The sequence below is a fragment of the Netta rufina genome, assembly GCF_964035555.1.
Source record: "Netta rufina genome assembly, chromosome: 2".
In the NCBI taxonomy this organism is placed as follows: Eukaryota; Metazoa; Chordata; class Aves; order Anseriformes; family Anatidae; genus Netta; species Netta rufina.
Genome location: NC_140124.1, coordinates 16,167,938 through 16,183,668, shown reverse-complemented (window position 1 = coordinate 16,183,668; position 15,731 = coordinate 16,167,938). Strand labels below are relative to the sequence as shown.

Sequence of the window (15,731 nt, the reverse complement as noted above, 5' to 3'; positions counted from 1 at the left end):
AAGGACAGCTGTTCGGGGAACTCGAATAGAACCAACACAGAATATAAATGCAATGCGTTTTGTTTGTACATCACCCTCGAAGTATAAAGGTATTAGTACAAATCACTTCAAGAACATTTCAACTCCTTCTGTTATTTGAAAGCTCGAAGTACTGTTTAATCCAGCCAGATCTTACACATATACTACAGTTGCTTTCCCCACAGAAAGTGGTAAAGCATTTTCCCACACAAACCAAGAACAAAAGGGACCTTTGTAACTTTTATTTTTCTTTCTTTTTTTTTTTTTTTTTTGTGCATGTGTGTCTATCAGGTTCTGTCACTCCCATAAAGACAATTCCCACAACTTGTGTAGTGTATGGGATTAATCTTGCTCTGAGAATTATGTAGTTTCTGTGAGTGGTGAGATGTGATTTCTTAGAGATGGTCAGGATCTCACTATTTTGTGTCTGCAAAATAAGGGATAGAAGGTCCTTTCCTAGCTTCTGAAGGCTCGGGGAGCATTTGTACAGAGTGGAAAGTTGAATAAAAGCTGTGGTGTTTTTTTTTTTGTTGTCTTTTTTTTTTTTTTTTTTTTTTAAGATGTTAAAAACAATTGGAGGAGTAGGGACAGTGCTCACAATCCTCTCACACATGCTAGGCAGCTTGAAAAGTTGGAAGGAGTTGAAGTAGAAAAATGAAACTTGACCAAGATTTCAAAAAAGATATTGGTTTGCATGGTCATGAAAAAATGTATTGAATCTTGACAATCCTGAATAAAAGCATTTTTGTAAAGTGTCCTCAAGAAATATTTAGAATGGGCATATTCACATCTGCTATTAGCTGTATGCTTTCCGAAAGTGAGCAGAAGTAGTCTGTTTAAGCACTAATGCCAGGCTGTACCTCACAATCTCTTACTGACCTAGAATTTTTTTTAATCTTCTTTCTGATTTGAGAATACTTTAAACTTTTGTGATTTACTGCTGCAGAGCAGTAGTATTGGACTTTTTGCAAAAGCCAAGCACACAACGAAGATCATCCTCTTGAGAGTGGTTCGCTCTGTACAGCATATGCTAGTGTTTTCTTGAAATGTGTGCGTTTGGTGACTGGAGCAGTTTCTGGCAGTTATTATTATTCACACTCAGTTTGCCTGAGGATGAACGAGTTATTGTTAGGTTAGCTTGGTACCTAATGCAGGGTGAGGGGTTCTCACTGTTTGTTTTCTACCTTGTTGGTAAGGACTGGTCTTTGGTTATCTTCTACCTAGATCCCCTCAGGCTTTGGGACTGCACAGCTCGAAGTACAATACTCAAAGCTTTGATTTTTGTTATCTTGTTTTGTTGTTTGTTTGTCCAGATTGTTGTGAATTTTTAATAAAGATGATGCCAAGTGAAAAAGTATGGGGTAGGTAGAGAGTGCAGAAGCATCTTCAATACTGCTGCATCCCTCTTCAAATGGATGACTACTGGTAAGGAAGTAAGCTATGCCCTGCGTCATTCCCAGTTTAATGTGCATCTCTGCAAGAGAAGTGATGCTGTAAATATACTGCTTCTGCTAATTTTCTTTAATGGTGGATTCTAACTTCATTAGTGCCTTTGCAAACGTTAGCGTATGAGACTTGCAACTGATACCTTTTCTAAAAATGGAGGATGGGAGGAGAGGAAGCTCTGTTTATTTCAACAAGCACAAGCAACACTTCCAAAATACACCCGTGGCCGTATCGCGGAGTTATGAATCTTAGGTTATCTAGCGGTGACTAACGTGGCGAGATGGCAGCCTAATATGTCCATGCTTTATTTAGCAAAGGTAGTTCTTATCAGAAGATGAAGAACGCCAGCGTTTCATTCACTGTGTGTGTTGAACCTCCAGGCACAGATAGCGTGTCTGTCAGCAGTTCGCACTGTGAGATGCAGGCGCTCGCCTCCCAGAGTCGCACTGGAAGTTCTTGAGGATTGCATTGGACGGAAAGGAACAAATGCCCTCTACCTTCTCTCCCTCCAAGTGCATACGTTTTAGGCTGTCTTACCGTTTGATTGAAATTAACAAAGGATTGAGATGTCTTTTGATCAGATAGAGTTTCACTTGCATTGTGGCGAGGTTTTTTTTGACACTGTATTATCTGACTGGGGTGGTGGTTCACAAATAGATTGTAGCAGCTTTCCAAATTCCTTGGGCAGAGCCTTGCTCATGCCAGCTATTACGTTCAGAAAACCCTTTAGATTTAAAAGAAAGAAAACAAAAAGAAAGAGGACTTTCCTCACTGCAGTTTCATGTGTGGAGTTGAGGTGTGCGGCAGCAGCCCTTTGCCATTCTACCTATTTAAAAATAAAATGGAAGAGTAAATCCTCCCTGGCAAACCACGAGATCTTCAGTTTGTGGGGTGTATATAGATGCACTGAAGAGGAGCTGGAGGGTGTAGGCTTTGACACAAGGCATGTGGCGTTACCTCCACGGGCAGGCAGTGCCTGGCGTTGGGGATGGCTGATGCTAGCCCTCCCCAGCTGGCCACCTCCTCATCGATTCCGAGCACGGGCAATTTCTTGGCCCTGTGACAACACCACCAGCTGTAGCGTGTGTCTGATAGCGAAACAATGAACGGTTTGTTCTCCCAGAAGTACAAAAAGGGGGCTGGGTTTAAAAAAAAAAAAAAATCAGGAAGAATTTCTCTATGGCTGATTTTAGGCTCTCACAGCAACTTGAGTGTGCTGAATGAGTGGCTCCCGAACGGAGCCAATGGGGGTGGTCAGGCACAGGCAACACTTTTATCCCACAAGAGGGAGGAGGGGTGAATGAGCTGGAAGATATAAGCTGAAACAAAGCCATGCTGTCCTTCTGAGTCATTCGCAAGCACTGGATGGGTAAGGCTTCCTGCTTCCTGGGACACAGAAGTGGGGTCATGATTCTGACAATGGATGCTGGTAAGTCACTTATTATTAAATCTGATTTTTCTGGGAAGTTTTGCCCTTCCCTCCCGACCCCTGCTGAAAAGAAGATATCTGTAAACTGGGAAGCTGAAATGTTAAATGAATGCATGCTTGCTCACTTCAGACTTTTCAAACTGTGTGCACTCCACTGTGTGTTTTGTCTTGACTGTTACTCATCTTGCAAAGCAAGACCATGGTACCAAAGTTGTGTCTGTTCATGTGTGCTTCTGTCTTCACCGAGACAGAACCTGTGGCCTAGAAGGGCATGGAGTCTCTTTTCTCTTTTTTTTTTTTTTTTTTTTTTTTTGATAAAAGATGTGATACTCTTCGTATAGTACAAGCCAGATCTCACACTTGCTCTAAAGAGCTAGAGGTGATTTAATATATTGGATGTGGCTTCCTCTGCTCTGCTTAGAGAAATTCAGTACTGGAGAAGAAGAGGAAGAAAACGCTGCATTTCCATGACAGTCAGTTCTATTCTGTGAGTTTGTATCCAAGGAAGTGTGTGTGAAAAGAGCATACGTAGTTGTTTTTTTTTAATTAGCTGCAAAAGTGAAATCTTTATGATAGTGCCCTGTGTGACAGGGAGAATGGACGTGAGCAGTAAGATATGGAGTGGTTTGTATGAAATAAACAAGGAATCCCAGTCCTGCTCCTTGAGAGGGGGTGTGTTCCCATGTCATAACTCACATCCTTCAAATTCCTCAGTAATAAAGGACCTAAGATTTGAAATGGTTATGGATAGGGCACGAAGCGCCAGCACTTGTGCTCTGGCAGAGTGCTCACGACTGCTCTTTCTCTTTAGCACTTGCAGGCATGCTTGCTGCATTCTACGAGCTCCATTGAATTTTTGTCAGCAATGGGTTTGGCTACTTTTTTTCACCACTGTGCAGAGCCAGCACAACGTGACAAGTTCTCCAGGCAGCATTCAAAGTGATAAACTTATTCAGGCAGATCTTGCAGGTCTGTTTAATCTACTTGTCACATGCTCAGTTTGCTCCACGCTAATGAAAAGCTCACTGTCCCCTGTGCATCTGAATTAATTTGGTTGGGCATTTAGTAGGGCCTAAAGGGCAGCCCTCTGTGCCCAGTTCCAACTCCTTGACTTTTCTGACACTTCTAAAAAGTGACACAGCTGGGTTCTTCATGCACAGTTAGAGCAAAACACAAGCCTCTTCATTTAACCCACCCACGCTTAATTGAAGTTACTTCGTCATCCATCATCCGTGCAGGCAAGATGGAAAGCAGGGACTCCTCCTGCGTTCAGTGTGTGTTACGTGCTTTGCACAGCAGTTAAACCCCAGGTCCTTTAATTGAGGAGATAACATTTAACACCAGCTCGGAGAGGAGCAGGGTGGCAGGTAGTTGACAAAGGGACACAGAATTTTCCATGATGGATTTTTTTTTTGTCCTTTTGATTAGATTAGCCTCCAGAGGAGCTGAATTCCAGGCCCTTCTTGAAGCAGTTTGAATACTGGGAATGAGAAATCCTCTTCTCCTTGTCTTGTGCAAGAAGAGCCAATGTTTAAATGCTAGATATCATGCCTGGTATTACAGGAGGGTGCTCTGGCAATGTTCAGGGTGTCAGTGGTCACAGGAGGTATGGATTCAGGCCGTAGAGCCAAGACACATCTCCCTTTGGAGTGCTGGAGTTCCTGCACTGTACCAGGGTAATTTAACTCTTTGTTTTGGAAAGAGTTAGTGGGGAGACGTTAATAATACATAGTTAAAAATACATCTTTTGTTTATGTACGCTTACATGCTTGTGTGCTGTTCCTTTGCACTGCGAAGTGAACCGTAAAGATAATGCTGCTCATCTGTGCTTCGCGGGGTCCGAACGGGTATCCTCTTTCACAGCAGTGGCCCTGCACTAATTTCTCGGCAGTCACCATGCTCTAGTAGTCCCTGTGGTGGTTTTTGGAGATCTGTTGGCTTGTGTTGGTAGCTAACGTGCATTTTGGAAGCTCCCAGTTATTTAAGAATTCTTGAATTAGAGTTTCTTTATGGGAAAATGGTTCTAAATACCAGAAAGGAAACACTGTAATATAAAAATTCCTAACTGTGAGTTCTAGTGCTTCGCAATTGTGTCTAAGTTACAGAAAAAATAAGCAAGCAATTCAGTGCCTTAATCTGGGAGACCGATAGTGCTCCATGAAGTTTTATCTTTTTTTTTTTTTTTAACCAGCCTTTTAAAGCTGAGCTCACTGCTCTCAGAGCCATTTACTTATTTTGAATTGCAAGTTGGCATTACAAGTCAGGGCTGATTTAAAAAAAGGCATCGAATGCACAAGCTGTTTTAAAACTTCTGCTCCTTGAGATAATTGCAAGAGCACTTACTCATTTGTTTCAGTTTTTATTAAACACGTTTTATTCTGCTGCATTTGTCTGTGCAGCGTTTAGCTTCTTGCAGGAGCAGGACTTGAAAAGTCGTGGGGCAATAAAAAGGACCAAATAAAAAGGAAAGCTGGAAGGTAGAGTTGACAATCTAATTGGATTGGAAGCAGCTCCAGGCTGGGACTGTTGCAAACAGCTGATTTGATCCTTCTGAGTTTCAAGAGCTATTTATGGTAGATTAGCTGTATCAAAGCTCTACTGTTCCAACCATAAAAGGTTGGTCCTATGTGAAGTTGCCACACTGCATTTGGCTTAGTCCCTCTGAGCTTGGAGAGCCTATAGCTTTTTCTGTGGATAAATCCAGGGATGGATGGAAGTACTAAAGGCAGATCGAGGAGTAACGTTGTTGAGGACTTCAGATTGCAGCGAACTCTTAAAAGGAGATTTTCCCTAATAAATTTTTTGCTCTAATGTCTGGAATCAGCCCTTGGAATATAGCTCCTGCATATTTGCTGCATTTGGTGAACGCATGCTTTTAGGAAAGCGCTGTTCTAAATTTATCTGACTTATCTGAATCATCTTGACTGCACATGCACTTGCCAGCCTTGTGTGTTGATATTTGGTAACTTTGTGAAGTCACTTTTCTGTTTTCTTAGTGGTGAGTGTTAAGTCCTTTGGGAAGGAGCCTTAGCTGAAGTAAGAAACTTCTCTAAAACAAGAATTATGAAAATTTTTGGCTAAAGAGTGCTTCAGGAGTTATTACTAACCATTTTGAGAAGACTTTGAGCCCTTCTGCTACATCTGTGCCTTCAATTCCTCCTCCTTTGTGTAAAGGCAGACAAGTGGATTTTTTGCAGGATTCAGCAGTAAGTAGCATGTCCTTCAGAGAGCGTGCACGCAGTCGTTGGAGCCAGTTGTTTGAGAGTATTTGAGGCTCTGTCAGGTTGAAATGTGAGTGGGTTTATTCCAGCCTGTGCATGCCAGTCATTCAGCCTTCCTTAAGGCATTTTGTGTTTTTATTCTTGTGGTTTTGCTTGGAGGATGAGTTCATTCTGCTATGAATGGAAGGTGCTGTTGCTGGTTGGTTTGTGTGTAAGGTGACTCTTTTTTCTTTTTTAGTTTTAATACGTTAACCTTAGCCACAGCACTACAGGCAGCTGTAAGAACACATAAAACCAAAAAGTTTCAGTAGTAATTTTCTCCTGTTTAAGACGTACTATAAACATATGTGAATACTTGCATTAGAGAGCTCTGTTATACTTTGACTCTTGGGGTGTTCCGAAGAAAGCTTCCTCCAACTTTTATATTTTCTTATTTTTAAACACGACCAGGACACAACAGGTGAAAGTCACTGGCACTGCTTTACCATCCACTTCTGCAGCAGGATCAGCTGCTAGAAGGGGGGAGCGCAGTGAGGGACTGGGGGGGGAGGGAGAAGACGCTTCGAGGGTGTTCCAGATGTTGTGTTTTAATCTCCAGAAATGCAAGTAGAGAGTCCTTGCCAATAAGTTTTCTGTTTTAAAAACAGCTCTACCCATTGTCTCTGTTCCCCTTTCAGGAGCTAGCAATGTAAGGCCATTGTCCATTTTCTTTGGATTGCAAATCTGTATTTGTATTAGCCTGTCAAATGGCTCTAGAATTTTTATTCTGAATTCGATATTCTTTATTCTGTTCTGCATTTCAGTGTAAGGAGTATTTGTTGAAAAAAATAGATATATATATTTTTAATCTCCATTACGTGAGCCTTGGCAGATGCCCATTTTAATACTTATTTCTATTTGTAGATTTTATAGGAGATCAGATCCTTTGCGCAGGGGGTGGGGGAAGCCTGCATGATCAGTATTCTCTTTCAGAATATGTGTTAATTTTTGCCTGGAATAACAGACCTGAACTTCAATTTGCTCTTGACTTAAAATATTTTATATTGCTTCCAGTAAAATTAGTATTTTTACTAGCCATCCTTTTTTATATGATCAGATTTTTTTTTTTTTGAAAGCAAGTTGACATAAATCCCTCCACCACTTTAGCATGTCTGTGTTGTGTTCCTATGAGCCTGGTAGAAGAGGTCGTTGCCTTAAAAGCCTTAAAACAGACATCAGCAAAGACATCAGATATAGAAGTTGGCTACCCCTGGGTCTGCACAAGAGCAGGAGTCCTTAACTTGGGTTTCAGGCTGAAATGCACTAAGGGTGTAATGCAGGAAACATTTTGATTGATGAGAACTACTAATATCAGCTTCTCTTTGTGCTTAAATATTTTGGAACAGGTAGACATTCTTCCTTGGTATCTTTGGGGGATTAGTTAGTCAATTTAAGCATTAATTCTACCTCTTCCAATGCAGTTTTGTCTTAACTGCATTGCTAAATGACGTTCTTGGCAGAAGTTTGCAGTGTGAGGGAGATTTTCAGATCTCTAGAAGCTTTACTCAGAAGGAATACAGCTTTGGTTTTGGCATTTCTTTGCTAAATTTCTTATATTTCTTAGTGCTAATGGGATAAAGGTAGTGGGGAGCAGGCAAGGAGTTCTAATCTGGCTATTCTATCTTTGCTTTTTATATGGAGAAGAGAGATTGCAGCATAAGTTTAATTGTACGTAGAGCCCCAGAGAGGGTAAGGAATAATGAAATTGCAGAATACACATTTCTCCTTCACAGTGAGTCAAGGCAGACTCAGAGGGGGTGGTGTTGAGCCATTTGTGACCGAGACATTTCCAGACAGAGGCTGGAGGTGTCTTTTGCCAGTTTGCTGTGTGGAAAGGGTTATGTGTGTTATAATGCATGCGTCATAATGCATTATGAGCTGAGGTTTCTGTCTTGTTTAGATTTATGTTGATGAAGTGGTATGAAAACTTTTAATAGTACACTTGTTTAAACAAACTGACATTGAATTTATTTGTTTTCTTCTTTGTTTAAATGCAACAGTGTCATTTTCCTTTCTGAGAATGGATTTACAAGACAGGCTCTTATCTGTGAAGCCTTTCATATAATGAATATAACCAAAAATTGCACAAGCTCATTTAGCTTGAATTGCCATTGCTGGAGTGCGTTTTTGCTCTCCAAGTTGTTGGCTCTTGTGCGTGGCGATCTCCTTACAACTTTAAAGAGGCAAAAAGCTCTGGAGTAGTTTGCAGGAACACTTTCCAGAGGCATCACTGTTCCTACTCTGTTTTCTTGCACAAGACACAGGCTGCTTTTTCTCCACTCAGAAGCCTCGATTTGGCATAATGGAAGGGAATAGTATGCTCTTAAGAGAAGCAGTAGGCAAAGTTCTTTTCCCTTATGAATTCCCTGGTTTCCTTGCTACTTTCCCAGCTACTAGGCAGTTCAGAGTTAACCGATGCATTGGAAGGTCTCTGGTTTTTAATGAGCAAAGCGTGTCCTAGTTGGAATCTGCCTTAAGCAGATAAGAATGCATTGGGTAAGTGGTGATAAAAATGCTTCTGATGTCACTTGCTCACATGGTGTTATGTTCAAGGGAGCCTTGCAGCAGAGAGGGTAGAACAATTATGCATTAAGTATTTGCTGATTTCTCTGGATGTAGTTGATGAAATGGCCCCTCTTTGCTCTAATGATGCCAGTTTTCAGAGTTAAAAAATAAAATTAAAAAAATAAATCTGTAAAATCAGACTTCAAATATGCAAATAAAATTAACTTCCAGGGTTGTGTCTCTCTGGGTAAACAACAGACGTCACGGTGAACTCGGACATAAAGCATCGTGTTTATTAATAACCAAGGCCCTGTACTTTTCTAAACAAACAACAACAAACACACAAAAACCACGTCAGGCTACATCAGACCACGAGGCAGATGTGTAATTTCCCCACAGAACTGAGCTTGCGTGCCGAAGCCCCGTGCAAAGGGAATAATGCTCCCGTGGAGTTCATGGCTGCTGAGCGTGTTCCTCGGGGCTTGTACCTGTAAAAATGTTGGCAGTCAGCAAAGACCTTCAGGATTTCTTTCTTCCTTTGTCATATTGGTGTTAGATTCGGTCAAAATTGCTGTCTATTCCTCAGCATAAAACAAAGCCAGCACTGTCTCCTGAGAGCTTGCTGGGCAAGAAGGGAGGGGTGTGCCATCAGAACGAGTGCACAAAATGGTCTAGGATGTACTCAGGTGCTATGTGCTTTACATATGGCTTTTTCAATCTTGCTGTTTCTGAAAAGAAGTGGAGCTGAGCCTCTAAGACAGCTAGAACAACTGTTCTGTAAAGGTAACTGCCCCAGCTGCTTATACGAGAGAGACAGAAGGACAGTATTTCAGTGTTAACTTCCACTAAGTACCAGCTGGAAACAAGGTGAGGTCCTGATGGAAGTAATTTTTCAGTCCTCTATTGGCACTCCATTGGTATCCAGGAATTAGTAATGGTAATCCTGCAGCCACAAGGTTTCAGCTCCACTGGATTTCACTTTTTTTTTTTTTTTTTTTTATTTCTCCTATTCTTTGTGAATACAAGTAGCTACTTTTTATTTTTAAAGGTTTTAAGTTTTCATACCACGGAAGCGTGCAGGTAAGAAACTGCAATGAACAAGGACAGTCAAAAGCATAAGGAAACATCCAAATGTTAGATTGCTTTCAGTGGGAACTTGAGCCCTGTGGAAAATTGCTGAATTGCAACAATGAGATAGGAAGGGTCCTCTCTGCAAGCAGACATGAATATCCGGAGGTTGTGTTTCAATTTCAATATTGTCTAAATGCATTTGCCAGTTTATATGTGCAAATAGTGGAGTTACTGATGTTTTGACAATTACTGCATTAGTCTCTGGGCTGGGGTGAGTCCTGCTACTCGGCCATTTAAAACTGAACTGAGCAGCCACTGAAAATGTTTCTGTACCTCTGCAGAGCTTCAGGAACGTTGTACTTTCAGTAATCCTTGACCAATTGCATTGAGAATGAGCAAACCCATTAGTAGCTTTTTAGTAGATTTTTTTGGGGTCAGTTTTGCTTATATAGCAATCGTCTAGAGTAGTGCTTCAGCTGGTTACAGTTATTGGGTAATGGAAGCAGTAGTGAATGACAGCACTCCTAGGAGAAATGTATTCTATTTGCAAAAATTTGCTGCGTGAACAACTTTTGGTATTTTTTCCTTGCTGAAGTTTCTAGGAAAGCGGTAGGGTCTTTGGCTTGTTTCCTTCAGAGCAAGAATGACTAACTGAACTAACCACATGTACTTACGTAGGCAATTTAATTTTTTGAAATGATATGTACGTCTATCACTGATGTTTCCTTCAGATTTTCGGGGTGTGTGGGTCAGGCAGCCTTAAGGGTACGTATGTAGGGGAAAGGCATGTCTGTAAAGGGGTAAATAGACTGATGTGAATGTACTGATGCTTTCAGCAGATGCAAGTTGATGCAGTGAAGAGCCAGGCAGGCTGACAGTGCTGGTGCCAGCTAAGGTAGAGGAGGATCAAATGTAGGAATCTATGCCAAGCCTTCGTCTCACTACCTCCTGCCCTGTGTATTTGAAGCGACCTGTCCAGCCGAAGATCTCACAGAGATGGAACAGGATATGAGAGCTGTGGAGCACTTGGTTAGGTTAGGTTCTTTGAAGTAGCAGCAAAGAATTGCTTGTCCCAGAGCATCTCCGAGCTCAACAGAAGAGCTTTGGTCATAAACTCAAGTGTGGTGTGCTGAGTGCCAGCTAAGAAAGAGAAGTGTTCAGCTAAGAGGAGCTCTAGTAACTTGAATAGTTGTGAATTTTAGAAATATCCTGTATATGCAAGCTGTTGTCATTTCTCTTCTGACCAGAGGCTGGAAGTCTTTGCTGATCAGTCATCAGGTGAAGTCACAACTCTTTACATGGGAGGGTTCCATTTAGGTGGGCGCAGGAGAAAAATGACCCGTCCTGGCACTTACTCAAAGTCATAAAGTTTTTCTGGTGTTAATCATGTACCGGGATGTTATAATTTTATACCTATACGTATATAAGTATATGCTGGATATAATGATTTGTAATGGCTGAGTCAAAGGAGAAAATAAGACATGAGGCTGCTCACCACACTTCAGTCCAACATTTGTTCTCTGAGCTAGCAATGTGTCAAACGTCAACTAGGAGGATTTATAGCAATAGATAATTGCAGAAAAACAAAATCATCAGTAAAACTTCCCATGTTCGTCACAGCTGCCCAGCTTGAGCCAAGGGAGCTCAGGAGTTGCTGTGCAGTTCCCATGCGTGTAGACTGGGGTTTAGGACTGTCACCTGAAGTAGGAGTGCAGGTTTCTGGCTGGAAAGTTTGAAATTCAGGTCTCTCAGTTTCTGATAGAAATGCGTAGACAGTTCAAACACCGTTTGGTGAGGCCAGCAACATTCTTTCCTACTGTCAGCTGTGCTAGGAAGAGCAGTGAGTAAAAGCCCAGCTATGTTAGGTATACCCAAGCGCACCTACTGGGTCGTGTCCCTGCAAATGCTGAAGGCTAGGCTTACCAAGGTTGCTTTCTGACTGCTTTGGGCAGCTGATGGTTTGGAGTTGCAGACAAGAAGAGTGAAAGTGACAACCCTGACTTAAAATACTGCTTTAGGAATCCCTCCAGGCCATTGTCAGCCCCCAGCTTGCTCCTGACCCCTTCTCTCCACCTGCTGCAGTTTGCCCCTGGCCGCACAGGTCAGGGAACTGCTGTCTGAAGGCTTTTTGTTCCCTTCTCTCTAGCCCTATGAGTTTCCCAGTCCTGCTCACCACAGCCTGTGCTGATTCACATGGTGGTGAGAAAAGAGCTGCTCAACGGGGAAGTGAAAGCAAAGGACAAACAAGTAGGGAACACTGCTAAGGTTGGGAGGCAGGAGCACGGACAAAAACTGTGGTCCCTATGAGCTATGAGATGCCTCAGTGACTTGCATTGCTTTCACACCGGGTGAAACGTCAGCACTAAACGTGTGCAGCTCTGGCACTATCATATGGTATTCTTGACAGCCTCAGCCTGCTGAATTCAGAGGCCTAAACAATAAGGCAGATAGGACAACACATTATGTCTCATGCCAAAGAGAACTTCTCTCTTATTCTAAAACACCGTATTGATTCCTGAGCCAAGCCTACTGCTGTTCCTCCTAGCCCAGTGCTCAAGTTGCCCAGTTGTGTACTCTGTGCTTCTGAAAGAGCATCCTGGAGGCTTAGGTGTGAACAGCCTGCTACTTGAAGTTAGTCAGTTCTGCACCTTTCATCTGAGATTTAAATAAACTTTTGTCTTGAATTACAGAGGCTGTGCTGGTTTATTTGGTCTTAATTAAAAAGAGGTGTAACAGTAAAGCTGGGGCATAATTTTGAAGTGCAGATACCAAAGACTTCTATTTGATATCTCAGAAGCTTCGCAACTTGATTGAAGCCAGCATAGAAATTGCTAGTTTTTACTGAAATATGAAATGGATGAGTATTTCCAAGTTAAACCTAGGGCCAGTAGTTGAGTAGACTTTTATGAGCGCCTTGCAATTGCCTATGATGATGTGAGGCTATATGCAGACAGTGAAGTATCATGACAGCACGATTCTGTGGAAGTAATTGTCAGGAAAGAAAGTGACTCTATGCACATTCCTCTCAGCAAACATTTAAGATAAAGCGAGGACTATTAGGCTTGGTTGCCCTGGCTTGTCTTCCTGGCTTAGCAAGCAGCCTGCCACTGCAGGCCGCTTGGCCCCTGTGCAAAACTGCAGGGAGACAGAGGGACAGAGAGGATGGAAATCAGGGGCTGAGACAGATCAAGGGATAGAGACCAGGCTTTGAGACTGAAACCTGGAGCTGGTTTCAAGGACAACCAAGGGAATTACTTAGATAATTTCTCCCATGCTTTTGTTTTCACTGTCTTGATTGGTTAAATGGACTAGTTTAAACAAGATCTTTGGGCCGGCTCTCTGCTGGGAACAGACAGGTTGATATGCTGGGATAATAGTCTGAGATTTAATCTGGGTATTGCGTCATGGGGTTACACCCCAGGAGGTGTGAATGGCTGGTGCTCGACATGACTTCACTCACATGTCGTGCGCCCTGGCAATGTTCAGCACCTCAGAATATTTTGATTCTTATTCATCTTTTATTCAGTGGCTGTGAAACGCAACCTGCTGCTTGACTGCAGGACGTACTGGGTAGCTCGAGTTTAAATTGGCTCCAGATTGATTAACACTTCCGAATTGCTCCTCTTCTGCAGCACGTGGTAATGACTTGAATTACAAAGTAGTCTTCTGGTGGTTGCATTGCTTCAGCAAACCTGGGTTTTTGTGTTGAACACCGCCTCCCATTAGCAGGGGAGCAGAATTTAAGAATGGCACTTGCACATTACAAGACTGGTAGGCTGAAACCATAACAGGAATGGTGCTGGCGCTGAGCTCCATCCTTCTGCCCACCAAGTGATGCTCACACTGGGCAGACACGTGAAACTTCCCAAGGCAGAGGAGCCATTCTGTAAGTTCCCTGGGGTTAAGTAGAGTACAGTAAAAAGCAATGGAGTTGGTAGGACTGTTCCCGTGGGCATCCACTCTTTGTGGGTGGTCTAGCAAGGCAGACAAGCTGTAAAGTTAGGAAATATTTACATTACGCAGGGCCCTGACCCTGGCCAGTGTGGCTCTATATCCTACAAGAGCATTGGATGCCAAAAAACCTGGGCATTCAGCTTTACCCAGCCTATTGTTCTTTTCCATGTAGCTAAAAGTCCTTCCTACAACCACCTGCCAAGCGCTGTGGCTGTTTAGCTTTAAAGGTTGCTGGCTACCCAAACATAGTTTTGTTGCAGGCTGGGGATTTAGCTTGCAAGTCCATAAAAATAAACAAATAAATGGGTGGTGTAGTTTTGCAGCACAGATTTTTTTTTTTTTCTCCGCTCCAACTCGAACTCTTAGAAAAGCAAAAACCTAGCTTTTAGCTCAGGGATTCTTGAAGTAATTTATTTTGACCTTCTGTTGTTGTTCAATAAAAATCATTCTCTTTCTCAAGGAGATTGCTTAGAAATGAAAAGTTCCCCTTCCCCCTCTACCACAAAGAATCTAACCCTGTTGGGGCAAACAGGCTGCTTGTGACTGACAATAGGGTTTTGTGTTCGGAAGACATAGCATAAATTACTCCCTCCCCTCCCCAAAGAGGTCTGGGAGAGAAAAAAACAAGGCCAAATAGCCTGGTTTCTCCACAGAAGCAAAACAAAAATAGTGTAGCTTAACCACAGTGATGCTGTGCCTGCTGTACTCTGACCGGTGCCAGGGACTGCCTGTTGTAGTACCAGTGTTTTTCTCTAGGTTTTGGTAAGAATTTACAGTTTATCCCAATTCCCAAAGCTGCGGCCTGGGAGCTAAAGGAAGCATTGACTGAAAAATCTTAAGTGATGCTCTGTAAAGCATCTTATTTATGGTACTTCACACTTTAAGGACTGGCCAATAGGCCATTGTATCAGTCACAATTATAGCCTTTCCCTTTTTAAAACAGGATCATGATTACATCCCTCAAGACTTCTGACCTTTCTTCCTGACTGCCTTTGAGTTGCTGGTCTCTAATTTCCCTTTCCTTACCCTCCAGGGATTAAATCCTTTTTTTATTACTTAAGTTATTCTTTATCTGTCTTTCTGTCCCCCCCTTTTCCCTGCTTATTTTCAATAGTCTGCAGGTTCTGTCTTAAATGCAATCATTTGCCAGACAGTACTGCTGGAAACGACTCCTTGAAATTGAGATCTTCCCTTTGGTTTTTTAAATATTTGGAGCAGAAACTCAAACAAAGCAGAAACTTTGAATGCTTGTTTACGACAGATCAAAACTCTGCATGTGTTTGTTCTGTAGTGGTGATGGTGAGGGGAAAATCACATAATTGCATAAATTGTTCTACAGTAAGGCTTGATGATGCCTTCAGAAAAGTCTATTGAAATTTGTTCTGTTGGGAAATGACAAAAGTGGTTCTGAGACTTCTTGAGCTTCTGCTTTGCTGACAAAGGAGGAGCCCGGTCAGAGAATAGTTGAGAGAAACAGCACACATTATTTGGCTTTCTAGTTTTGCTTACCAGCTTGCGTGAATATTAGAAGGAAGCTTCTGAATAATTGAGTGAAAATACACCTGGCTTAATACATTTAACATAGCCTTAAATTCCACATGCCGTTACAAACTGTGCTCTAAACATTTGTTGCATGATTCAATTCATAAGAGCTTTTGATTTACCTGCACTGTGGACTTTTATTGAGCTCCCTATTTAGAATAAGGAGATGCTTTAGATCTGAGGAAGGTTGGGTCACACATCTGTGAAACACAATAACGCCCAAACCAATGGTTTCGAGCACTGTCACGGTTCAGGGGTGATGTGGGGGGAAGCAACTGTCAAGCAAATCACGTATTTCAGTACAGAAGAAGTGTTTATGCCTCTTGGTAATGGAATAATGTGTCACTAACTTTATATAGCTGTTGCAGTGTGCCAGTATCGTCCTACTGAAGCAAGCTGACTGCACGCAATATACAAAACTCATAAACCCCTCGTGGTTTGGGCTTCGGGTATACACAATTGCTTTCTTACACGGTGGCAGACTTTGAAGGGCTGCTTGTTGCATG

General features: G+C 42.2%; 1 protein-coding gene across 6 annotated transcripts in view; it reads left to right on the top strand.

The window, feature by feature from the left end:
• The window catches only part of SVIL (supervillin), a 136,021-nt gene that overhangs the window by 29,061 nt on the left and 91,229 nt on the right, over nucleotides 1-15,731 (top strand). The window contains exon 1 of one of the 6 annotated variants that reach the window (XM_084282636.1): nucleotides 5,946-6,099. The exons of the other annotated variants lie outside the window; for them this stretch is intronic. The gene's annotated coding sequence lies outside the window, so the exon portion shown is untranslated. Of the gene's footprint in view, nucleotides 1-5,945; nucleotides 6,100-15,731 lie in introns of those variants that run through there. 6 annotated transcript variants of the gene reach the window in all.